This window comes from Chrysemys picta, chromosome 10, assembly GCF_011386835.1.
Source record: "Chrysemys picta bellii isolate R12L10 chromosome 10, ASM1138683v2, whole genome shotgun sequence".
NCBI classification, from domain to species: domain Eukaryota; kingdom Metazoa; phylum Chordata; order Testudines; family Emydidae; genus Chrysemys; species Chrysemys picta.
In genome coordinates this window covers 40,744,932-40,770,812 of record NC_088800.1, presented here as the reverse complement: position 1 = coordinate 40,770,812, position 25,881 = coordinate 40,744,932, and the positions used below count along the sequence as shown (strand labels likewise).

The window sequence follows — 25,881 nt, the reverse complement described above, 5'->3', positions numbered from 1 at the left end:
CTACAAAGCACCCTCCGACACTCTTTAGCCCTTGCTAAAAAAAACCTAAAGGATGCTGAGGAAGAGCAAAAGGCCTGGTATGATAAACATTCCAGAGAACGGTCCTTCAAAGTAGGAGACCAAGTCATGGTCTTAAAGGCGCTCCAGGCCCATAAAATGGAAGCGTCATGGGAAGGACCATTCACGGTCCAGGAGCGCCTGGGAGCTGTTAACTATCTCATAGCATCCCCCACCTCCAACATAAAGCCTAAGGTATACCATGTTAATTCTCTTAAGCCCTTTTATTCCAGAGAATTAAAGGCTTCCCAGTTTACAGCCCAGGGAACAGATGATGCTGAGTGGCCTGAAGGTGTCTACTACAAAGGAAAAAGTAACGGTGGTGTGGAAGAGGTGAACCTCTCCGCAACCCTTGGATGTCTGCAGCGGCAGCAGATCAAGGAGCTGTGCACTAGCTTTGCACCAATGTTCTCAGCCATCCCAGGACGGACCGAATGGGCATACCACTCCATTGACACAGGTAATGCTCACCCAATTAGAACCCCACCCTACCGGGAGTCACCTCATGCCCAAACTGCTATAAAATGGGAGATCCAGGACATACTACAGATGGGTATAATCCGCCCCTCTAATAGTGCATGGGCATCTCCAGTGGTTCTAGTTCTCAAACCAGCTGGGGAAATACTTTTGCGTGGACTACCATAAGCTAAATGCTGTAACTCGTCCCGACAACTATCCAATGCCACGCACAGATGAGCTATTCAAGAAATTGGGACATGCCCAATTCATCTCTACCTTAGACTTAACCAAGGGGTACTAGCAAGTACCACTAGATGAACCCACCAAGGAAAGGTCAGCCTTCGTCACCCAGGCAGGGGTGTATGAATTTAATGTGCTCCCTTTCGGGCTGCGAAATGCACCCGCCACCTTCCAAAGACTTGTAGATGGTCTCCTAGCAGGATTGGGAGAATCTGCAGTTGCCTATCTCGATGATGTGGCCATTTTTTCTGATTCATGGGCAGAACACCTGGAGCACCTGGAAAAAGTCTTCGAGCGCATCAGGCAGGCAGGACTAACTGTTAAGGCTAAAAAGTATCAAATAGGCCTAAACAGAGTGACTTACCTTGGACACCAGGTGGGTCAAGGAACTATCAACCCCCTACAGGCCAAAGTGGATGCTATCCAAAAGTGGCCTGTCCCAAAGTCAAAGAAACAGGTCCAATCCTTCTTAGGCTTGGCCGGATATTATAGGCGATTTGTATCACACTACAGCCAAATCGCCACCCCACTGACAGACCTAACCAAAAAGAAACAGCCAAATGCAGTTCAGTGGACTGATAAGTGTCAAAAGGCCTTTAACCAGCTTAAGGCGACACTTATATCTGACCCTGTACTAAGGGCCCCAGACTTTAACAAACCATTCCTAGTAACCACAGATGTGTCTGAGCGTGGTGTGGGAGCAGTGTTAATGCAGGAAGGACCGGATCAAGAATTCCATCCTGTCGTGTTTCTCAGCAAGAAACTGTCTGAGAGGGAAAGCCACTGGTCAATCAACGAAAGGAAATGTTATGCCATTGTGTACGCGCTGGAAAAGCTACGCCCATATATTTGGGGATGGCGTTTCCAACTACAAACCGACCATGCTGCGCTAACGTGGCTTCATACCGCCAAGGGGAATAACAAAAAATTCTTCGCTGGAGTTTAGCTCTCCAAGATTTTGATTTTGAAATACAACACATTTCAGGAGCGTCTAACAAAGTGGCTGATGCACTCTCCCGTGAAAGTTTCCCAAAATCGACTGGTTAAAAATTATTCTTGGAATGTGGGACATATTGTTAGTTTTTATATAATCAGTAGTATGTCTAAAGGTGCATGTGTTTTATTAACTCTGTTTTCTCCTAGAGCTCCAGGAAAAAATCACAGCCAGTGTGGAACCGGCTGTCCAACACTATCTGTGATTTGGGGGGGCGTGTCATAACTATAAAGGGAAGGGTAACAGCCCTCCTATGTACAATATTAAAATCCCTCCTGGCTAGAGACACCAAAATCCTTTTACCTGTAAAGGATTAAGAAGCTCAGGTAACTGACACCTGACTCAAAGGACCAATAAGGGGACAAAATACTTTCAAATCTTGGGGGCAGGGAGAAGGCTTTTGTTTGTGCTCTTTGTTTTGGGGGTTGTTCGCTCTTGGGACTAAGAGGGACCAGACATCAATCCAGGCTCTCCAAATCTTTCTGAACAAGTCTCTCATATTTCAAATTTGTAAGTAACAGCCAGGCAAGGCGTGTTAGTTTTATCTTTGTTTTCTCAACTTGTAAATGTTCCTTTTGCTAAAGTGTTTATCTCTGTTTGCTGTAACTTTGAACCTAAGGCTAGAGGGGGTTCCTCTGGGTTCTTTAAATTTGATTACCCTGTAAAGTCATTTTCCATCCTAATTTTACAGAGATAATTTTTACCTTTCTTTCTTTAATTAAAAGCCTTCTTTTTAAAAACCTGATTGATTTTTCCTTGTTTTAAGATCCCAGGGGATTGATCTGGACTTACCAGGAATTGGTGGGAGGAATGGGAAGGGAGGGGGAAATGATTAATTCCTCCTTGTTTTAAGATCCAAGGGGTTTTGGGTCAGTGTTCACCAGGGAATTGGTGGAGGAGTCTCTCAAGGCTACCCAGGGAAGGGAGTTAGCACATTGGGAGTGGTTGCAGCAAAAGCAAATCTAAGCTGGTAGAGAAGCTTAGAGGTTTTCATGCAGGTCCCTACATCTGTACCCTAAAGTTCAGAGTGGGGAAGGAACCTTGACAGCCCTGCTATGCCAGCCCTACCCCCCCAGCTCTGTCAGTGCCCCTCAGTCCCAGCCCACAGCACCCTGCTGTCCCAACCCTGCCTCCTCCAGCTCTGACAGTGCCCCTTAGTCCCAGCCCTCAGTGCCCTGCTATCCCAGCCCTGCCCCCGCAGCTCTACCGGCACCCCTCAGTCCCAGCCCTACCCCCCCAGCTCTGTCAGTGCCCCTCAATCCCAGCCCACAGCACCCCACTATCCCAGTCCTGCCCCTGCAGCTCTACCGGCACCCCCCAGTCCTAGCCCTGCCTCTTCCAGCTCTGCCAGCGCCCCTCAGTCCCAGCCCACAGCACCCCGCTATCCCAGCCATGCCCCCGCAGCTCTACCGGCACCCCCCAGTCCCAGCCCTGCCTCTTCCAGCTCTGCCAGTGCCCCTCAGTCCCAGCCCACAGCACCCCGCTATCCCAGCCCTGCCCCCGCAGCTCTACCGGCACCCCCCAGTCCCAGCCCTGCCTCCTCCAGCTCTGCCAGTGCCCCTCAGTCCCAGGACACAGTGCCCTGCTATCCCAGTCCTGCCCCCGCAGCTCTGCCAGCGCCCCTCAGTCCCAGCCCATAGCGCCCTGCTATCCGAGCCCTGCCTCCTCCAGCTCTGTCAGTGCCCCTCAGTCCCAGCCCTGCCTCCTCCAGCTCTGCCCCTCAGTCCCAGCCCACAGTCCTCTGCTATCTCAGCCCTGGACCGTGTTGTATTAATTTAGATGGTATATAAGGGCCAAAGATGCTATCACAACCCAGTTATTGTTTAACAATAACCAGTTTTGAACAAGGCATGGGGTTTGGTATGCAGAGACCCTTGGCCTGCTCAGGCTCATGGCAAACGAACCATTCAACAGTATTTTAATCTTTTATTAAGAATACAAAAAAGAAGGACAAACAGTGAAAGCCTTTGAGATAGGTCTTTTCCCAGCTCAGAAATAGTCCCACTCACTAGACCTTGCCCCATCTTTTGAGGGAATCAAAATGCCTAGGCTGAACAAGCCATGTTTCAATAAAACGTGGTTTAAAAAAACACGTATCTTGTGAGTCCCATCAATAGAAATATCAGAGTCTCAAAAATGGCTCATCCATATCACCTCAAATTCGAGGGGAAAAAACCCCAACCATAAAAGTTGTACAATTTGAAGTGGAAACGACCTTTGCTGAGGCTTTCCGAAAGCAGCCAGTCCAGTCCATCAATATAGTGGAAAGCAAGACGCCTCCCGAACCATGGGAGGAGCCTGGCTGTCTCTGGTCGTCCTGGTTTTGGCGCATGCTCTGGCTGTTTCATGGGCCAGCTTCTCAGGACAGCTCAGCATTCTGGGTTGGGGATATGGGCGCTGGGCACTTCTGAAAAGCTGGTCCGAGGTGTGGGCACTGAGCACACTGAGATCTGCCCACCTTCCACCCCACAGATTTACAGACTACAGGCAGTGAGTCACCCTGTGCATCTGCTGCCAGCCTGTCCCTCCATGAATCACAAATGGAGGTGCCACCGGTCAATAAAGGGAAACTAGTAAGTCATCATGGGAACAAATTCTTCACGGCTCCCCCATGCCTGCCCAGAACCCCAGAGACATGGCACAAGGCTGCAGAACTCTCTCAAAGCCTCTTCGCACAGCTGAACCGCCTACTGCCTCGTCCCCTGGGAAATCGTCTCTCCTGGCAGTCACAGGCAAGAGAGACCGGGGCCTCGGGCAGGGTGGGCACATGTCGGGAGGGGCAAATATACTTCACTTGGGCCCAGCGCAGTGCCAGGGGCCAGGGCAAATGCCCTCCCTGCCTCGGTCATGAGCACAAATGGCCTGGGAGAGGAGGGGAAACACGGGGCTCTCAGGACCACGGGCATTTCAGCCAAAGAACAAGGAGCTGCTGAGAGCGCCTCCAAGCTGGCCAGCATGATAGAATGCTAAACTGTATTATACTGTTCAGCCACTAGGTGGCACCATGCATCAAATACCTTATTTAAAGGCCCCTCAACCATGCCTGCAAGAGCCTTAAAGAAAGAATCTAATGATGAACACATCTGGGGCACATAAGCCAGCCCCGATCTGGTACTGGAGCATGACAGCCAGTGTCTCCTGCCAATTCCATGGAGAGCAGCTCAGGTCTCTGCTCCTGTGCTGTGCCCACACCAGACTGCAGCCTGCCCATGGGGCCAAGCTGGGGGTGCTAGGACAGGGGGACGCAAAACAGCACAATCCCCACCCCCACCCCCATTTATTAACATTGGCTGCATGTTCTTGCTGAGCCCAAAGCCCTGGGCCTGAGGGGCTTGTTGAGCCGGTGACATTCAGCCCCAAGGGGGTGCTGAGCTGGCCATTCCAGGTTCTAGATGAGGGGCCCTTTTCCTTGTATTGTCACAGAGCTCTCCCTGCCCCTTCCCTGCAGCAGTGCTCAGTGCTCAGAGGAGACGGGTGACTCTGGGGCACAGTGAGTGACCCCCCTCCCCCCCGGCCCCACGGCTCAGGAGTTTGCTCATGCCACGGGTGCCTGCTCAGGAGTATATGGCCCCAAGGAAGCAAGACTGCAACTTCCCCCTACCCCCATTCCCATGTACAGAGCAGCCCCTGTCACTACAGTAGTGAGGCACTTAGTTCCCGTGGGCAGTTAGTTGCCAGCACTCCTAGCAAAGGGGTGTCCAAGAAGCTCCACTCTGCCTGCAGAAATGCCCCTGTCCCCCCACACGCCAGGCCTGGCTCTCCCCCGGCTGTGTCTGAGAGCAACACGGCACTGGGGCAGCAGCAACACACGCTGACTTACCCGTCTCTACTGATCACGACTGGCCGGCTGGGCTGCTGAGCAGTGGTTCCACACGCGCCTGAGCACTGGCTAGAGAATGAGCGCTGCCCTCCCTCCCTCTATATAGAAACTCCCTGGGCAATGGGCAGGCAGCCAGGCCTGCGCGTCTTGACTGTGCTTTTCCCCATGGTACATGCCTCCTGCACTCCAACAGCAGCAGGTTGCTGGAGTGTGTCACGGAAGCACCAGCCCCACCCACACCTGAGCAACATCTTCCTGCCACTGCAGTTACCCACACCTGCTCCAAGACCCGGCACAGACAGGAGGCAGCAGAGCCACAGACACGACCTCCCCACCTGCTGCAGCAGTGAGCACCCTCTGAGTGCTGGGGGCCTGCTGGGAGCCTGCTGGGAGAGAGGGGTGCAGGGGAGAGGCATGTTCCAAACTCTCCATCTGCCCCCACTGGCCCCTTTGGCTGCACTGGGGGATTCCGAGCTGGCTTGTGGGTTAGTTTCAGTCAAGCAAAAGCTGGACGGATAAAAGTTCCAGTTGTCTTTTTCATTGAGCCCATTTGGGGGCAGCTGAACTCCCCTCTGACCCTGCCCAGCACAGGCTTCATCCCTAAACCCAGGGCGGAGGTGTGCAGAATCGGTGTCAATCCAGCACCGTGTCAGTGAGACAACTTGGGCTGCTAAGTGCCCTGTGCTGCATGTTACACATTGGGCCAGTCCTGCTTTCACTTCTAACAGCCTCACAGACTGGGATCAGCCTGGGCTCACCTTTCCCTGTCTGAGAGCAGAGTCTGGCCCTGGGGTGAGCTGGTGAGAGAGCAGGGGTGGGTGGGTCTGCGTTGTAACTTGTACCATTTGGCATTTGGCAGGGGTGCCACATGACATGCCGGGGGGTGCAGATGGGGTGTCACAAGAAAACTACTCAGCACACCATTGAAGCAAGTCCCCAGTCTTGACTCACAGCAGGGCTGCCAGCTCTCACGACTGTATTACAAGTCTCATGATATTTGTTAAAAGCAACAGAGGGTCCTGTGGCACCTTTGAGACTAACAGAAGTATTGGGAGCATAAGCTTTCGTGGGTAAGAACCTCACTTCTTCAGATGCAAACTGATGGTATTTGTTATGCTTAAGACCCCAGCTCCTGGGGTCACGAGAATCTCAGCTTTCATGGGGGGGGGGGGAAAGTAAATGTCTAGCCCTGGTGGTTGTGGAGGAAAGCTGGAAACCGTGACCCAATGCTCAGAAGCCAGAACACAGTCAAAAAGATCCCAGCATGAAGAATTTTAAAAACCTCATGATTTTGAAGCCAATTTCATGATTTTAAGTGCCTGATTCATGATTTTTGAACACTTGGGTTTGGCGTCGCAGTCACAGCCTGCAGCCAGTGGCTGGTCCTGCTCTGCCCATGCCACCCTCCAGCAGGGAACTTGCACCAGTGTAACCCCAGCCCTGAGGCATGACTTAAGTCTTCGCCCTGTTGCCTTCTGCTTAGATGGGCTTCTCCCCTCTCATTTTAAGGGCATGGGTCCTGTATCTTGGCGCCTGGTGCCTCCACCGCAGGGGGACTCCTCCCAATGCCTGGGACACATGGGGTGCTCTCCCCTAGGAAAAAGTTTCCTACCAAATAATATACCAGGAGAATAGTCCAATACACAGGGAATAAAATAATGATCAGAATCCCCAAAATAACAATACAACAACGGGGAGAACTTTATTAGGTACAGGGAACAAAAGGTAATGAAAGAACAGGAGTAACTAGAATAATAAAAAAGCAGCAATACCTCAACCCTTCCCGCTTCCAATACCTACAACTGGCCTAAATCACCCCGCTCCCTCCCAGCACTCGCCTACACAGACAGCAGGGGCAATGCAGCGCTGCAATCAGTGGCCAACTTAAAACCCTAAGCAGAATAAATAGACATAGGATTTCTTACATGGTCTTTGCCCCAAAAGGGTAGTATTGTCCTCAGACTCCTAGTCTGCAGTCCAATGGATGGTTAGGTTGGCTCTTGGCAGCCTCACCTGGATTCACTCCTCAGTCTCCAGGGTTGCTGGTCTCTGCTGGGCTGACACTTTCAGGACCCAGCACCAGAGCTCAGTTTCCCCTCGGGTAGGAATGGGAAATCAGTGAGGACCACCCAGTGTGCAATGTTTCTCATTCTGCTCCACTCCAAACAGCCACAACTGAAAGTAGAACCAACCCCCTTGTCTCTGAGTTCTGGCATATGATTGGTTCTTGCGATAGCTTCTGCTTCTTCTGTCTCTGCCCTGGGCTCTCAGGGACATGGGAAGTGGAGTCTGAGCCTCTGCCACATTTAATGCTGTGGTGAGTCCCCTACAGCTCAGGGGCACCTCTTTAGTCTATAGCACCTGGGAATTCACCCCAGAGGATCCTAGGGAAACAACTGCCATGAGCTCACGGGGAGCAAGGCTGACTCATGCAGAGAGTCACACAGCTATCCCCATTGGGGTGCATCAGAGCAGGCTGCTCCTGCACACCACATAGCCACAAGCTTCTGGGGTCACCCCCCGGACCCACTCTGACCCACTGCAAGCCATGGAGCAGCTCAATAACTCTTCCTGGCAACCCTGCCTGCTCAGTCCCAAAGCCACAGCATGGGGGCCAGGCTGGTCAGTCATCCCGCAATGCTGTGCCTGTGCAAACTGAGGAAGGAAGGTCACCCTCACCCCCTGGAAGAAGAGATCTGAGCATCTGGTGAGGGTGGCAGGTGCTATGCAGAAAGAAGCATGTTATGCTACAGCCCAGCAAGAAAGAAGAGATTTCTGGGGAATGACTTTATTGCCTTATTTCTGTAAGGGCCCAGGCTGACCCTGTCCAGTTCCAAACACTGATTCCTTGGGACTCTGACAGGCACTGCTAATCACCTAGCCTCACTGCCCCAAAACAGGTGCGTACAGGGCCTCTGTCTGTGTCAGCAGGGGGAGATTTCTGAGGCCCAGCTACTACCCGGCCCATTGTCTTGAATCCTCTTGAATTTCTGCCCAATCTCTGGGACAGGTTAGAAACAATGGGATATAGTTGGGGAGAAATAAACAACCCAACAAGATTCAGTTCTGGGCTGCCTGTGCCAAGGCATCAAGTGTTGGAGCAGAAGGGGAGGGAAGGCACTGGTATTGAACCAACTAGTACTGTCCATGCTCTGGCACCGGCTCAATACCCTGGTCCCGGCCCCGAGTTTCCTGGCCAACCTCCGGAAGCTGGTTCTGGAGTTCTTTTAGCCCGGACTGCAGTGGGTCTTTGCACAGGTTCTCTACCTGCCCCTGAAGTAGGAAGGACAGGGCCTGAAATCCTCAGGTCCACGTCTTCTGCCTCTAGGCCCTGCAGAGGCTCCTTTATGGTGCAGGTAGTCTGGGGTGGAGCATACTAGTGTACGCCTTCCTGCGCCGCTTCCGGGAGCTCCAGTATGACTGGCAGCTCCTTTATCGCCATCTGATAAAGTATGCAATACCTCATGGAGACCTCTCTGGGCTGCCGGTCTTCTACTAGGACCTCCTCTAGACCTGGAAACTGGTCTCGGTGACCAGGTCCGTAGCAGCCACCAAGTGGGTGGATCTCCTCACGGTGCCCCTGCTACACAACCCCCAGCTCCATGTGCAGGTGGCAGAGTCCCCCTCAGTGCGACAGAGGCTGGTCCTGGCAGAAGTCACCAGACTCGGAGACCTCCTGGACTATGACTGGGGAGACTGGCTGGACCCCCTGACGCTCGCCCAGTGCATGGGGCTCTCCAGCCTTCATACTCCCCGGCGCATACTTCAGGAGGTGAGGGCTGCTCTACCACCCACTGCTTGGGCTTACCTCGACAGGGTCCTGCAGGAGGGCGCTCCCCACCCACCCTACACCCCAGGTCCTCCAGACCTTTTCACTGGGCCCCTGCCCTGTGGACCTACCCAGACATCCCACCCATTCACTGAGAGCCGGCTGCACAACTTGCAGCCGGTTCACTTCCGGATCCGCCGAGGAAACATCTGTACATGCTCGTGCTCCACCCTCTTCACATCCTCACCCTTGTGTCCCGCTCTGACATGAAGTGGCGAGACCTCCTACCACCTTTGAAGGGTGAGGAACCCCAGTGGGCCAGCCTATACTCCACCCTGGCCCTGAGGCCTGCTGGGGATATCAGTTGGTGGCTCCTTCATGGAGCCATGAGCATGGGAGTGTTCTTGGTGTGGTTCACCCCTGTCCTGGACACCTGCCCCTTTTGTGGTGTGAGGGAGACCTTGGCACACGTGTATCTGGAGTGCTCCAGGTTGCAGCCCCTATTCCGGCTCCTCTTAGATATCCTATTGCATTTTTGGCTGCACTTTTCCCCTCACCTCTTTATCTACGCACTTCCTATCTGCGGCCCCACAAAGTCGTGGGACCTCCTTGTCAGCCTCCTCCTAGCACTGGCCAAAATGGCCATCTACAAGACCAGAGAGAGGAGGTTAGCTGACAGGGTTTCCTGCGACTGTAGGGCCTATTTCCGATCCTCTGTTCGCTCATGTATCCGGGCAGAGTTCCTCTGACACCTTCGAGGAGCAGTAGGCGCTGTCTGGGGTTCTCTGCTCAGTGTCCCCATCAGGTTCCCTTCGTTTAGCCCTGTGACCTCACACCCATTCCTGTTATATCTTTAGTTGTCCCCTGTAATTACTTGGGATCCCGGACCTTGTGGATCCTCCCCTTAGGCTGCCTCAGGTATGAGGGATCCTTACCTGTGCCAGCTGGGTGTTAACTCCCCAATGCAACCAGCCCATCAGCCCCTCAAGCATTCTTCTCTGGGCTAGCCCAGCCCTGTCTTTTGCCTTGCAGGTTGACAATCAATGCACCCCAGGCTTCAAGTCCCTTCAAAGTGGCCCTCTGTGGGGTCCAGCCCCGATCACTGGATACCCACAGAAATCCCAGATCCTCTGTTTCCAGAGGAACAGCGCATCCCCATTTACCAGTATGGCCTTAGCTCACCGCTCTTGTATCACACACAGCACTTCAGCTCAATTCTAAAGCAAAAGGAGATTAATTTAAGACAGAACAGAGAGTCAAATAGAAACCTGTGTGAGAGCTGGAAACAAATGGCTAGCTAGGAAACAAAATCATAACTCGCATTCCAGAGCCTACACTTAACGTCTGCACAGGGATCATACCTGGGATGCTCATCTCCAGCCAGAGGATGCCAACAGATTGGAGGAGCACAGAGAAGAGAAAGAAAGAAAAGATAAAAAAACAAAACAGGTTTGAGGACTGATGGTGGAGTGAAAAGGACAGATTAGAGCTAAGGACACACTCGCTGGGCACTCTACCTGTCTATACATTGTGGAAGGGTGCAAAGACTGAGGCAGGAGAGGAATTACTGAGGGGTTATATGTGGCATGATGGAGTGAGAGGAATTAAGTGAATGAAAATGTAACTGGATACTAGGGGAAATATCTGAGCAGTGCGATGTATCAGGCTGTGGGACCATCGCGCTAGGGCAGGGGACATCACTGATTAAACACGCTAAAGCCCTGGAAAAAGCACTGTAGGGAAGAATTCTGCACTAGCTTAGGGAGTGTGAGAGATAGTGTGGGTGTGTGAAGAACTGGGACTGTTCTTAATGTGGTCTTTGAATGCTGAGTGGGGAGTTTGGCTGGGATGGTCTGCATTGGGGGATGGGAGACTGGCCTTGAGGGAAGATACCTGAGCATGTAACGTGAGAACCCAGGAGGGGGCTGGGGCCAGGTGACACCTCTGCCCAGGAAACTGGACAAAGGCTGGGGGAGGAGCCGGGGGAGGCTGGGTGAGAGACGCTGGAGGGAGTGGGAGTTGGAGGAACTGGCTGGTAATGGAGGGAGCCCAGACGGGGCTCTGCCCCCCCCCCCCAATGGGGCTGTGGTGCCCCTGGGACCCCAAGATGGACCTAACTGAGGGGGTCCTGTTGTCTGTGCCTGCAAGACCTGTCTTGGACTGTGTTCCTGTTGTCTAAATAAACCTTCTGCTTTACTGGCTGCCTGAGAGTCATGGTGAATCGCAGGAAGCCGGGGGTGCAGGGCCTTGTATCCCCTCACACTCCGTGATAGGGTGGCCTAGGGGGCTTTCCTAGCTCAGTGCTGGAGAAAGAAGGGGCCCATTCCACACTGTCTGTGGATTAGAGTATCCAGGGACCCAGAGCCCAGACACAAAGAGCAGTTCTCTGAAGCCTAAGTTAGGATTGGTCACATCTGGAACTTGTCCAATGCATACAAAGCCGACCTTCTCGGTGTGAAACAGCAGACCCCGCTGGCTCAGAAAACTGAGTCGCCAGCAAAATAGAAAGAGAAGGAGGCTGTGACAGGTTTCCCCCAGGGTGCCACCTGGAACTGCAGTACCACTGAGCCCTCTGACCCACCAGCCTGAGCTCCCTCTCACACTGTGCTGCTGTGACAAGTTGAAAAGCCCTCCAAGCCTGCACTTTCACCAGCATTCACACAGGTAGGGACACACCCAGATGCAGTCACATGCAGGCTCTCTGACCACCAGCCTCCCAGCCTGGGACCCCAGACCAGTACTGTCCTGCCCCGGTCAAATCTGGCCAGTATATGGGTTTAATACCTGGACCGCCTCTCCCTCAATGTGAAGAGGACCATGCACACTTGTGGTAACCAAGCTGAGATTTTCCCCAGACACCTTAGTCAAACACACACTGGTTTGGATTAAAACTTAAAATAAGTTTATTAGCTACAAAAAGATAGATTTTAAGTGATAGCAAACAGATCAAAACAGATTACCTAGTAAATAAACAAAACTGCAAACTGAGCTTCACATACTAGATAGGTAAGATATGAATTAGCAATTCTCACCCTGAGTGATAAACAGGCTAGCAGATTCTTAAGGCACAAGCCTTTGCTTTGAAGCTTGGGTTTGCCAGGTTTTCATACACAGGCAAGCAATCTCTTTAGCCTGGTCCAGCATTTCCCCCAGTTCAGTCTTTGTTCCTCAGGTGTTTCCAAGTGTGTTGTTGAAGGGAGAGTGAGGTACCATCATGATGCCATTGTCCCCCGGCCCTTTTATATCTTCTTCCCACTTGTTGGAAAGCTCTTTTGCTGTGACCTGGGTCAAACAGTTCCCATTATGTAGTGCTAGCTCTGAGAGGTTTCTATTGTAAACAGTCCCTGGGGTAATCCTTGTGCTTGTGTGCATTTCCTCAATAAGCCATTAACATTGTTTGGCCTTTTTACTGTTGTACCTGAAAGGCTGCTTGTGGGTGTTTTCAACCTCACAACATGTTTCAGTAACACATACATAGCCAAACTTCATAACTTCACGTACGACGGTAGCACATACAATCTAATGAGACGTTAATGTTTTAGAATGATACCTCACAAGGCACACTTTGTACAAAACAGATCCTAATTACATGACAGTGGTGAATATTGGGGTGCCAGGGTGTCACAGAGGCATCAGCAAGCTGGTCTCCCAGAAAACAGGCATTAGTCATGGTGTGCTGCAGGAACCGGAGCCTGGCCTTGCTTTGCTTATTCCTGGCAGGGCTCTGGAAGTCGAGCTGTCAATACAAGTCACGGAGTCCAGTTCCTAGCTGCTATTCATTTAAATGGCAAGAACCTGAGCCAAGCACGAAAAAAAATCCAAAGCAAATTCCAGGGGAGGCAAAGGGGTTGCCCTAGCAGGACCAGGCCTTGGAATGTTATTCTTTGTGTGTTGTCCACAAAGACATCATCACTCACCAGCCCTCTCAAAAACCTGTGTCAGACACAAAAACAACAGGAAAATTCCAATTCTTCTTCCCTTTTCTAAGTGAAGAAGCAGAGCAGATGGCCGTGGAGGAAGAATGGGCCAGTGGTGAAGGCACCAGCAGAGTAGTGGGGGCTCAGTGCCTGGCACTGCACAGATCCTGCCCTAGCCCTCCCCTGGGACCTTGGGGAAGTCTCTGTGGCTCAGTCTGTAAAGCTGGGATGCAGCACACCCCTCACTCACAGGGGTGTCAGGAGGAAAGAGGCATTCCAGACTGTGAGGTGCTCAGTGCACCGGATACATACCTTGCTTCAGTTTTCAAAGCAACCCAAGGGAGTTAAGTGCCCTGAGCCATTTGAATTTGGACACCTGACTCAGGCTCCATGAGAAGTCCACCCTGAAATAGGATTTCCCTGACATTGGGTCTGCACACACGTACGCTCTCTAAAGCGCAATCCGTGCACCCGCAGGGCTGTGAAGTTATGAACCAGGAGTAATGGGTCAGGTTGGGGGCGGCCAGGGCTGGGGAAGGGGGGTCCCAGGTCAAACCATGCACAAACACCACCCCGCCCCCTTAGGGGGCCGGAGTTAACCCCTGGGACAAGCCTCACTCTTTACAACACCACAAGACTTTTATCAAACCCAGGCATAGCCAGGAGCAGACCCATGCCCGGAGCTCTAGCTGGGGTTACACAGACTCCCCTCCCATTCTCCACCTGGCTAGACACACAGACTCTCTGCCCCCTGCCAATGCAATCCCCTCCCCCCGTGGGCCAGACCCACCTCTCCCTGCGTTCTGCTCGGGTGCTGGCATGTGGGGGAAACTCAGACTGGTGGGGCTCCAGGCTGAGAGTTTCTAAGAGTCCCCTTTTGCCAGCAGCTGGCTTTCACTCCTGCTCCTTCCCTTGTCTCTTCTCTTCCAATCTCCCTGGGCTGGGCTTTTCCTGCCCCGCTTATTCACTCAAACCCTCCCATGGGTCAACGTTAATGAGGGGTGTTTGACTGGCACCCCCCACCCCGCCCCCACGCATCAAGTTTGTGCACAATAGTTGGGGCAGGGGAGGGGTGAGCTTTCTCCCCATCTCCATAAATTGGATGCAATGGAACAAAGCAACCTCAGAGATCTCTGAGAGCCTGCAATCCTCTTGTATCAGTGCATCTTTACATACCCTGTTGGACAAAGCACAGGGCAATGTAGTTCAGGGAATCTGGTCTTGGCCCGTTATTTGTGTGTGCACAGATGAGGGACACAGACTTGCCCTGTGTGAATGCACTGAGTCTATGACCAGGCTAGGTTTTAAAAAGTAATCCTTTCATTGTAATTCTCCATTAATTTCTGTTGCTGTCCGGGAGCAGAGGGGCAGATCCTCCCTGGGCATAAATTTCCATTGACTTTAGTGAAGCTATGATAGTCTACACAAGCTGGGGAACTGGCCTCGCGCCTGGTTGTGGCTCACGTAACATGTTTGAAATCACAAAGCTTTTAAGCAAAGAGCATGTCACCTATTCACGGTTCAGGTTCCGCAAAGGCCTCTCTTTAATCACAGCAGCCTGCATTGTTTTGGTCAGTTATAGATTATAGAACAATTATAGATCATTTTGTATACGTCTTTGGAAAGAGACAAATGAAAGAAATCAGCTCCAAAGCATTTCCCAGGTAATAAAATCACCACGTCAGTTCAGCTAGCGTGGAAAGAGGCCAAGCAGCCAAGTTAGGGAAGGGTGGGACACTTGCCTGATCATGTTGAACTGCCCATGCAGAGTCCCGTACTCTGTCCTCTGGCCCTTCATCCACTCGCTTACCTTGAGGCCTGGGCTTGACTTCAATGGAACGAAAGTGAAGCGTGTGTTTAAGTGCTGTCCTGAACAGGAATGGACTTAAACAAGTACTTCATTGCTTACCATAATGCCTTTGATTTTGCATTAATTCCAGCAGGGCTACTCCAGTATGGTGCTCTTTAGCCTGAATAAAGATGGCAAAATCAGCCTCCATGCATGTGCCAGGAGTCTCCAGATGGCAGCCTGGCCCTCTTCCAACTTAGGCCTGGTCTACACTATGAGTTTAATTTGAATTCAGCAGTGTTAAATCGAATTACCCCTGCACCCGTCCACACAACGAAGCCATTTATTTCGAAATAAAGGGCTCTTAAAATCGATTTTTGTACTCCTCCCCGACCAGCGGAGTAGCGCCGAAATCAATATTGCCATTTCGAATTAGGGTTAGTGTGGCCGCAATTTGATGGCATTGACCTCCGGGAGCTATCCCACAGTGCACCATTGTGACCGCTCTGGACAGCAATCTGAACTCGGATGCACTGGCCAGGTAGACAGGAAAAGCCCCGCGAACATTTGAATTTTATTTCCTGTTTGCCCAGCGTGGAGAGCACAGGTGATCACAGAGAGCTCATCAGCACAGGTAACCATGCAGGCTGATAATCGAAAAAGAGCACCAGCATGGACCGTACGGGAGATACTGGATCTGATCGCTATATGGGGAGAGGATTCAGTGCTAGCAGAACTTCGTTCGAAAAGACAAAATGCCAAAACTTTTGAAAAAATCTCCAAGGGCATGATGGAGAGAGGCCACAATAGGGACTCAGATCAGTGCCACGTGAAAGTCAAGGAGCTCAGACAAGCCTATCAAAAAACAAAGGAGGCAAACAGTCGCTCTGGGTCAGAGCCGCGGACATGCCGCTTCTACGCCGAACTGCATGCAATTCTAGGGGGGCCTGCCACCACTACCCCACCTCTGACCGTGGATTCCGAGGGGGGGATCATCTCATCAGCCACACCTGAGGATTCTGCGGACAGGGAAGAGGAGGAGGAGGACGAGCTTGTGGAGAGTACCCAGCACTCCGTTCTCCCCAACAGCCAGGATCTTTTTCTCAGCCTGACTGAAGTACCCTCCCAACCTAGTATCCAAGACCATGACCCCATGGAAGGGACCTCAGGTGAGTTTACCTTTAAAAATATAAAACTTGTTTTAAAAGCAAGCGTTTTTTAATGATTACTTTGCCCTGAGGACTTGAGATGCATTCGCGGCCAGTACAGCTAGTGGAAAAGTCTGTTAACATGTCTGGGGATGGAGCGGAAATCCTCCAGGGACATCTCCATGAAGCTCTCCTGGAGGTACTCCAAAAGCCTTTCCACAAGGTTTCTGGGCAGTGCAGCCTTATTCCGTCCTCCATGGTAGGACACTTGACCACGCCATGCTAGTAGCAAGTAATTTGGTATCATTGCATGACAAAGCCTGGCAGCATATGGTCCCGGTGTTTGCTGGCATTCAAGCAACATCCGTTCTTTATTTCGCTGTGTAATTCTCAGGAGAGTGATATCGCTCATGGTAACCTGTTTGAAATACGGGAATTTAATTAAGGGGACAGAGGTGGCCATTCCTACTGGGCTGTTTGCCTGTGGCTGAAAAGAAATCCTTCCCTGCAGTTAGCCAAGCGCGGGGGTGGGGGTGGGGAAATTGGCCCTGAGCTTTTCGCGTTTGGCTAGCAGAGATCTTCCCTGATACCAGCCACGCAGTGGGGGGAGGGGTAAAGTGATCATCCCAGAGAATTCATGGCGGGGGTGGGGGTGGGGTTTAGTTTGGTTCCTGCAGGGATCTTCCCTGATACCAGCCACGAGGTGGGGGGGAGGGATAAAGCGATCATCCAGAGAATTGGATGTGGGGAGGGGTTAGTTTGTTTTCTGTTGCTGAAGGTTAACAGGAAAACCACAGCACTCAACGGGCTTTGCTTGGTATGTGGGAAAGGAGGGCGCAGAAGCTGAAAGACAATGGCTTACCATGGCTGCATGCAAGCCGAATTCTGTTGCCCGGACCTGCGTCTGTGATCTCTAGCAGCAAAGCCACAGGCACTCAATATTAAGAGGCAAAATGCGACCTTGCACAGAAATTACATGTGCTATGTAATGTGAATAGTGTTTTTTTACCGTGAAAGAGTATAAGCATTGTTCTGTAAAATGTATCTTTTTTAAAAATTCTCTCCTTTTTCCCCTCCCTCCAGCAGCTGCAAATTTTTCAAGCCTCCCTCCTCCGTCCCGAAGGCTATCTCAGATAAGGTGTCGGAAAAAGAGGATGCGAGACGAGATGTTCGCGGAAATCATGAAATCCACCCGCAGTGAAAGAGCTCATCTGAATGAGTGGAAGGACATGTTTTCAAAGTATAGGAAAGATGCCAGTGAACGTGAGGACAGGAGGGACCAACGTGAGGAGAGGAGAGATGCTCAAGATGAGAGGTGGTGGTAGGAAGATCAGAGGAGGCAGGATGCAACGCAGCAGGACCACAGACTGGCACTACAGCCCCTGTATAACCCCCCTTCCCCCTCCCCATGTTCCATAGCCTCCTCACCCTCTTTTTATAATCAATTAATAAAGAATAAATGATTTTTAAACGATAGTGACTTTATTTTCCTTGAAAGCAAGGTGTGATCGAAGGGGGAGGGTGGGTTCCTTACAGAGAATGAGTCAATAAAGGGGGCGGGTTTTCATCAAGGAGAAACAAACAGAAATTTCACACTGTAGCCTGGCCAGTCATGAAACTGGTTTTCAAAGCTTCTCTGATGCATAGTGCTTCCTGGTGTGCTCTTCTAATTGCCCTGGTGCCTGCCTGCATGTAATCAGCAGCCAGGCGATTTGCCTCAGCCTCCCACCCCGCCATAAAGGTCTCCTCCTTACTTTCACAGAGATTGTGGAGCACACAGCAAGCAGCAATAACAATGGGAATATTGGTTTGGCTGAGGTCTGACCGAGTCAGTAACAATCGCCAGCGACCTTTTAAACGTCCAAATGCACATTCTACCACCATTCTGCACTTGCTCAGCCTGTAGTTGAACAGCTCCTGACTCCTGTCCAGGCTGCCTGTGTACAGCTTCATGAGCCATGGCATTAAGGGGTAGGCTGGGTCCCCAAGGATAACTATTGGCATTTCAACATCCCCAACGGTTATTTTCTGGTCCGGGAAGTAAGTCCCTTGCTGCAGCCGTTTAAACAGAGTAGTGTTCCTGAAGACGCGAGCGTCATGAACCCTTCCCGGCCAGCCCACGTTGATGTTGGTGAAATGTCCCTTGTGATCCACCAGTGCTTGCAGCACCATTGAAAAGTACCCCTTGCGGTTTATGTACTAGGTACCCTGGTGCTCCAGTGCCAAGATAGGGATATGGGTTCCATCTATCGCCCCACCACAGTTAGGAATCCCATTGCAGTAAAGCCATCCACTATGACCTGCACATTTCCCAGAGTCACTACCTTTTGTAGCAGCAGCTCAGTGATTGCTTTGGCTACTTGCATCACAGCAGCCCCCACAGTAGATTTGCCCACTCCAAATTGATTCCCGACTGACCGGTAGCTGTCTGGTGTTGCAAGATTCCACAGGGCTATCGCCACTCGCTTCTCAACTGTGAGGGCTGCTCTCATCTTGGTATTCTGGCGCTTCAGGGCAGGGGACAGCAAGTCACAAAGTTCCATTAAAGTGCCCTTACGCATGCGAAAGTTTCGCAGTCACTGGGAATTGTCCCACACCTGCAACACTATACGGTCCCACCAGTCTTTGCTTGTTTCCCGGGCCCAGAATCGGCGTTCCATGGAGAGAACCTGCCCCATTAACAACTTGATCTCCAAAGCACCGGGGTCCGCGGTTTGAGAGAATTCTGTGTCCATGTCCATGTCCTCATCAGTCTTGTTGCTGCGCTGCTGTCGCCGCCTCCTCCTCGCCTTGTTTTTCTGGTCCTGGTTCAGCATAAACTGCATGAGAATGCGCGAGGTGTTTACAATGTTCATGACTGCTGTCTTGAGCTGAGCGGGCTCCATGCTTGCCGTGGTATGGCGTCTGCAGTGTTCACCCAGGAAAAAAGGCGCGAAACGGTTGTCTGCCGTTGCTTTCATGGAGGGAGGGGTGAGGCTGTACCCAGAACCACCTGCGACAATGTTTTTGCCCCATCAGGCACTGGGATCTCAACCCAGAATTCCAATGGGCGGGGGAGACTGCGGGAACTATGGGATAGCTATGGGATAACTACCCACAGTGCAATGCTCTGGAAATTGACGCTAGCCCTGGTACATGGATGCACACCGCCGAATTAATGTGCTTAGTGTGGCCACATACATTCAACTTTATACAATCTGTTTCCAAAATTCGAATTCTGTACATTCGAATTAATCCCCTAGTGTAGACATACCCTTAGCCCCTGGATCTCTGAGGCGGGTGATGCTGTGGGTCAGATAGAGCCTATCTTATGCAGGACAAATTGAATCTGCACCATAGTGAAGCTAGCCGAAAGGCCGAGTGCCTCTGAAGGGCCATGGGGGGAGATGCCTGCCATATTTTATATTGCAGCCTGCATCAGGCTTCAGCTGTGCCTGAGCAGTGCCAGCTCACAAGCCCAGCCCTTTTCCCAGAGGGGAGCTCTACGAGAAATGGATTAAGAGGCCCTCCTTTGGCTGCAGCCCAAGCTAATAGCAATGGCAGGTCAGGAATTAGCCCCATGTGATTTCTGTCTCTGTAGGACTGTCTCACAGTGGCAGCGAGTGAGATGCGTTGTCCGGGAGGAGACAATGTGCAGGGTGTGCCGTAGGATGACACAAGCACTACGTCAGCAGCAGAGCTGGGCCAACAATCCAGCATGGATTGCTAGCTGTGAGCTCACTGCCTGCATGAGCCTTACAGATAATGTCCCAGCCTCCTCGGCAGTAATTAGCAGCTAGGAAAACCACTTGGTTTCCCCCACTAACCACCAGTCTCTGCAAAGTAGCATGGGACACCCCTGGGAAGCCCATGAGCCAGCTCAGCACAGGAACAGGACTGCTGCCTGGCCTGCTGCTCTAGTTTGGGGGAGAGCTTGGCTTTTATCCCATCTTTGGTGCTCAGTACGGGGGCTGTGACACAGAGCTGCCCAGTACAGAGGCCACTGTAGGGGGGAGTGCTACAGCTACACAACAGGCAAATCACTGTAATATCGCTGTTGAGAGAGGGGAAGCTAATCCTGAGTCTCCTAAAGGAAAAGGTGGAGGCCACATTGCTTAAGTCACATCTGGCTGAACTGGACAAAGCGCTGGCAGACTGTCTAGGGATGACCCCAGGGTGTTGACCTTGGAGGGGATGGCCAAGGGGAACCGCATAGATCTTTCCCATCCATACAGTCTGGGCTCCTCTGCAGCACGCAGAGTGGTCCCAAAAAATATGTGTGTGGGGGGGTCTCTCAGCATCTGGGAACAGCTGCTTTGGTAAGACAGTGCTGTAAGCAGGCCCCTCAGTCACCCAGCTCAGTTTCAACACAACTTTTTTTGCCAGGTCCGCAAGCATTTGCAACCGCCTCCCGCTTGGAGCACTGGCTCTGGGTCAGATAAGGGATTTATTCTCCCCGTGGTGCACAAAGCCAGGAGATGTGGAGGACCATGGTGAGCCAACCTCGGGGTTTGCCAGTGGGGCGGGTGGAGGCTTGGCGTGCTGAGCTTGCTGCCTTGTAACACTTTAAGCCATGACTCACTGGGAACGGGTGCTTCTTTTCATAGAGCCTGGGAAGTGGCGAAGGGAAAACAAAGGCATCGGTAAATCTGCTGTGAAACGAGAGACAAGAAGTTTACTGTTCACAGCTCGGAAAGCTCCCAGCTGGACTTAACTATTCAATGCCATTGCAGTGCACAGGAGAGTAAGAGGTTAATAAAACTGCTTAGGGCTGGAACATTGCAGACAGGTGCCGGGCATGTTTCCCTCACACAGCTCTGACCTTCAGCTACCCCTGCTATACCAGTCCTGTGCTCCCCCCACAGTTCTGCCAGTGACCAGCCTTCCTGGCCTCCAGCACCCACACCAGGGCCTGTCACCATCCCAGGCACTCCCAGCGGTGGAGGCTGTCACCGTTCAGTAGGAAACTGCACCTCTGACCCCCTAGTGGCCACCTTGAGGATGACCACTCAGGCCTCTGGCCATCACCCTTCTCAGGGTGGAGTCCGGTGAGATTTAGGCTGCAGTTCCTGCAGTTAGCTGCGATCCCCTTAGCAAGTCTGAGTTTAGCTCAGCACCTGCCGTCCTGTTCTCTCTGGGGCAATGGCAGGGTTAACCAGTGACCAGCCACCTTCACAGAGCAAGGTGGTATTTATTCAGAACAAAACCATTTCAGAGAAAATGGATCTTAAAACCAATAAACAGCTTCTATGCAGGTCTAGTTTACCAGGTGTCCCCACCTTCCACGAGAAGATCTGGCAGGGTTCAAAGCACAGCGGAGCCTCGCAGGGCTGGTCCCTCTGGTCCCAGTCTGATGTCAGTTTTTGGATTGGATCCCTATGCTAGGTTGCTCACTTTTTCCAGTTCTCTGTCTGCCTGAACTCTTTAACCAGGTCAAACCAGTCTATGCTATTTACCCAGGAGATGAGGCTTCTCCAGCCTAGTTACCGGCCTAGGGGTTTACTTTAATCATTTCCAGGTGACTATAGTTTCTGCAGGAAACCCTGTAACTCCCCCATGGAGCCAGAACGGTCCCCAGCCCACACAGACACACCGGCCGCTTATAGAGCTGATACAGCGATCTTTGACTATTACATGTCTGTCACATTTATCACAAAGACAAATTAGCGTGAACGCCACTGTAGTTATATGTTCAGGCCAGAAATATCTAGTCTGACCTCCCGTATCACATCCAATGTGCTGCCCCGTTGCCTGGCTTTAACAGCATCTGAAATTCCTCACAATCCAATCTAGACTTGACTCACTTCAATAATTTTGGTGCCTCTGCAGATTTTCCTGTATGTCACCCCCTTCCCCAAACCATTAATAAATATATTAAGCAAACTGGTCCTTGTGTGGTCCCATTGGGAAACCCAGCTATTCACCTCCTTCCATGCTGACGATTGGCCATGTTTCCTGCTCATTGTTTTCTACTGCTCAGTGAGTTTGTAATGCGTGACGGAATGGGTTCCTGAAAACCTGTGAGCAGACTGAAAGTTTGCCTATATTTTCAAAGCATTCGAAGGACTGGGTTGTGTGTCTGTCACTAAAACAAGCAGATGCTGTGAAAATTCACCCAGCTGGACCACAGGTGCCACAGAGTCATCAATTCCCAGGCCAGATGGGACCATTGTGATCATCTAGTCTGACCTCCTGTATAATGCAGGCCAGAGACCTACCCCCAAATAATCCCAAGAGCAGAGCTTTTAGAAAAACATCCAACCTTGATTTAAAATTTTCAGTGATGGCGAATCCACCATGATCCTTGGTAAATTGTTCCAACAGTTAATTGCTTTTGCCATTAAAAATGCACGCCTTATTTCCCATCTGAATTGGTCAGTATGACGCAATGCAAACAAGAGAACGGTCGTAGTTTTTGGCCTTGTTGTGTTATCGACAGTTGTTTCTGCTGGGGATTAATGGAGAAACTCACAGAACTTGCTCCTGTTCCCACTGATGTCAATGGGAGTTTACTAGGAACAGGGTTGGGCCCACAGTGGAAAAGGGCTGGGTAATGACAGCTGCAGATAGCAGCATCCCTGTTATTATCTTGATGACAGAAAGAGCTCAGGCTTTCTCTGGTTGCAGGAGAGAAAGCTCTGAGTCATCCTCATAAACCAGCTGTCATTTGGCACAGACTCTGCCCCAGCCCTCCCGTATGGGATTCAAATGTATGTAAACAAGTAAAAGTCTGGAAACTCTAGGTGAGAAACGCTTGCCACAGGCGTTACAACAGAACCAACCCAACCTTTCACTGACACTGAGCTCAAGTCCCCAGCCAGTGTCCCTGCCCCCCAGGGGGCGGGGGTGCCCAGGGCAGGTGGAGGGTCCAGGACTCTAGGGCTCCCCACACTGGCCTGGGCTCCCTGGGCGGCAATTACTACTGCCTGGCTCTGGCTTCTGGCCTGCCCAGGGGCAGGGCCTTGGGTGGGGGGGGGGGGGAGGGGAGAGGAAGAGCAGGGGGCGGGGCCTTGTGGCGAGAGGGAGAGCTGAGGCCCACGTCAGCCCCCTCACCAGGAAGAGGTTGGCACTTCCCCAAGCCTCAGGCAAGCACGAAGCAGTGCCGCAGGGAATCTGGGACAACTCTGCATTTTGGGACTGTCCCACCCAATTAGGGACGGGTGGTCAGCCTAGTGCTGGGCCCCAGTGGGATCTAGCAAAGGACCTGATCATGCTGAGCAGCTGCGAGACTCCATCCCCGTCCTGCCAGGAGAGGAGGACATGAAATGCTGAATGGCCTCTCTGCTCCCTCCCCATATCTCTTACCTTCCTTTCTCCTCCCCCAGCCCTTCCCTTCCCCCCTCCAGTGCTGCAGGCGGGGCGGGGGGGTGGAGAGTGCTGCCACACCCCATTGTGTCTAGCAGGGCTGGGAGAGGAGGGCACACAAGGGAAGCCACAGTCCTGTTGAGCTGCTGCCGGTTCTTAGCCCCAGGGCAGCTTCTCATCCACACCACCACCCCGTGACGCCCCAACAGCCGAGCGGAGTGGGGCTGGTGGCCGGAGCCTGCCCCCTTCCTCCCTCTCCCTCCCATGCTGCAGCTGTAGCCCTGTACATAGGCAGCGAGGGCCGGGCAAGCCTTGGCCAGGCCTTGTCTGAAACATTCCTACTCCCTTGGGGGACGGGGGGGGGGTGCAGATGCTCCCTGGAGCTGGGCTGGGCTCTGCCTTTCTAAGCTGCAGGGGAAGCTCGTGGGGTTTCACAGCACTCCAGGCTCATGGCCCCCAGAGCCCCCGGTAACCTGCAAGGCCTCAAGTGCTGCCCGCACAGCTGGATTTCATTGCCAAGGAGCAGCCACCGAATGTGTCTTGCATCCAGCTGTTCTGCCTCTGTCCCTGCGCTTTACTGCTTGGTGCCTCCTGTGTACTGGCACTGAACCCACAGAAAGTTCCCATCTGCCCCTGTCTCCTGCTTCTGACCTGTGGCATCTTTCTGCGTACAGTACATCTGTGAGTGGCATTTCCAGAAGGTGCTGGACTTCGGGCAGCCCCCCCTTACCCCCCTGCTTCAGCTCGCTGTCTAGAGGTGCATCCCCAGGTCAGTGCCAGCCGGCCCTGTGCCAACCATCAGGGGAGAGGCTGCTTTGAGACAAACACTCCCACCCAGGCATGGAGCAGCACGACAGCAAAGGTGACAAACATGCACTACCGGCTGGCAAGCCGTGCTCCCACACCTGCTGAAGGTCACACATACAGCTGGCTGGCAGGCTACACACATGTGTGCATGCATGACACATGTATGGCTGACTACTGGACCTTGCACACACATGAATTAGAGTCATGTGGTTAATTACCCATGTGAGCTGCAACTGCTGTCTTCTGCAAGCACTCAGAGACTCTGCTGACAGATGACATATGAACCCAAACAGCTGCTAACGCTAAGGGCTTATGGGAGGGAGGACTATGACGCAACACTGGGCGGGTCGGCACTCTTCCCACGTATGAGTACACACACACAGGTGCTAGAGGAGAGACTGCTCCTCAACGGCCAGGGCTGATTTCACATCCCTTGACTTGCCGTGAGAGCAGGACAGACACCCCAGCTTGGAGATGCCCCTGCAGCTGGTCTATCCTCTCTGGCATGTCGACTGCTCCCTGGCCATCATCTGACCACAGGAGCCTCTCCAGCTCCAGCTTCCTCTGTGGAAGATGCCAGAGTTGGTTCACTCTCTGCTGTGACCCAGTGACCCCAGCCGCTCCCCTCTAGCAAACAGAGCTACCCAAATCCTCTGGGCCTTAGGAAACAGCAGGAAACAGATCACGTTGCAGGGACACTGAGAGATCAGAGACTTCATTTCTCTTCCTTTGGATTCCCCGATCCTCCAAAGTCTTGCAGAGGAGGGGAGAGGGAGAGACGGGCAAGGACAAATCCCATCTGCCAAGATTGGCGAGTTCAGCTGCACTGCCCGCCCCCCGCGGGAATGACCAAGAGCATGGCACAAACCTGTCCATGGATCAACAAACAGGACTAGGCCCATTTCTCCCACCACTATGAGAACTTCTAAACCTCCTGCCTGATCCCTCTGGTTAATGCCTGCACCAGCGAATTTGCTACAGCTGGTGCTCAGATACTATGGTAATGGGTGCTGAGATTAGATAGATAGATCGATCGATCGATCGATCCAGGCCCTTAACCCTATGAAGGGACATTTCATTTCATACTTGACAGTCTCTGCAGCTGGATGGCAGCTGGAAGAGGCAACCTCCAGAGTAGTGACATGCTCTGGCATTGCTAGGCCTGGAGCAGCCCCAACAAATTCTGTCCTATTGCAGGACATTAAGGGACAAGGCAAAAGGACCCAGATCTGTCCATCTACATCTCCCGCTGTTGTCAGACGCCACCGGTGTGGTGCTCTGCTCTGTTCAATGTTGATAACAGTCGGCTGTGTGCATGTGTTCCCTCTGTGTGCTGCCCCAGCTCTGCAGATCGCTGACACAGCAGACCCCGAGAGAACCCACAATGACCACAGACTCTGATAAGATACGAAGGCACGTCGGCCAGGTTTATTGCCAAACGAAACACAGTCTCTAGCTCCCCGGATCAGATGTCTACAGTTCTGCTAGTACATATGTGCTCCCTGACAATGGATCGGCTCAGTCAGTGGCGGGACTTTCCACTGCCCCCTAGGCCAGACAAAGATGTCCACTCAGGGGTGCATTCTTATACACAGAT

The 25,881-nt window shown here is 52.2% G+C and overlaps 1 protein-coding gene across 1 annotated transcript in view; it reads right to left on the bottom strand.

Moving 5' to 3' along the window:
• The window catches only part of LOC122173855 (dual oxidase maturation factor 1-like), a 34,415-nt gene extending 28,770 nt beyond the window's left edge, over positions 1 to 5,645 (bottom strand). The window contains exon 1 of the mRNA XM_065559640.1: positions 5,571 to 5,645. The gene's annotated coding sequence lies outside the window, so the exon portion shown is untranslated. The remainder of the gene's footprint in view (positions 1 to 5,570) is intronic.
• Between the last annotated feature and the right edge of the window lie 20,236 nt (positions 5,646 to 25,881).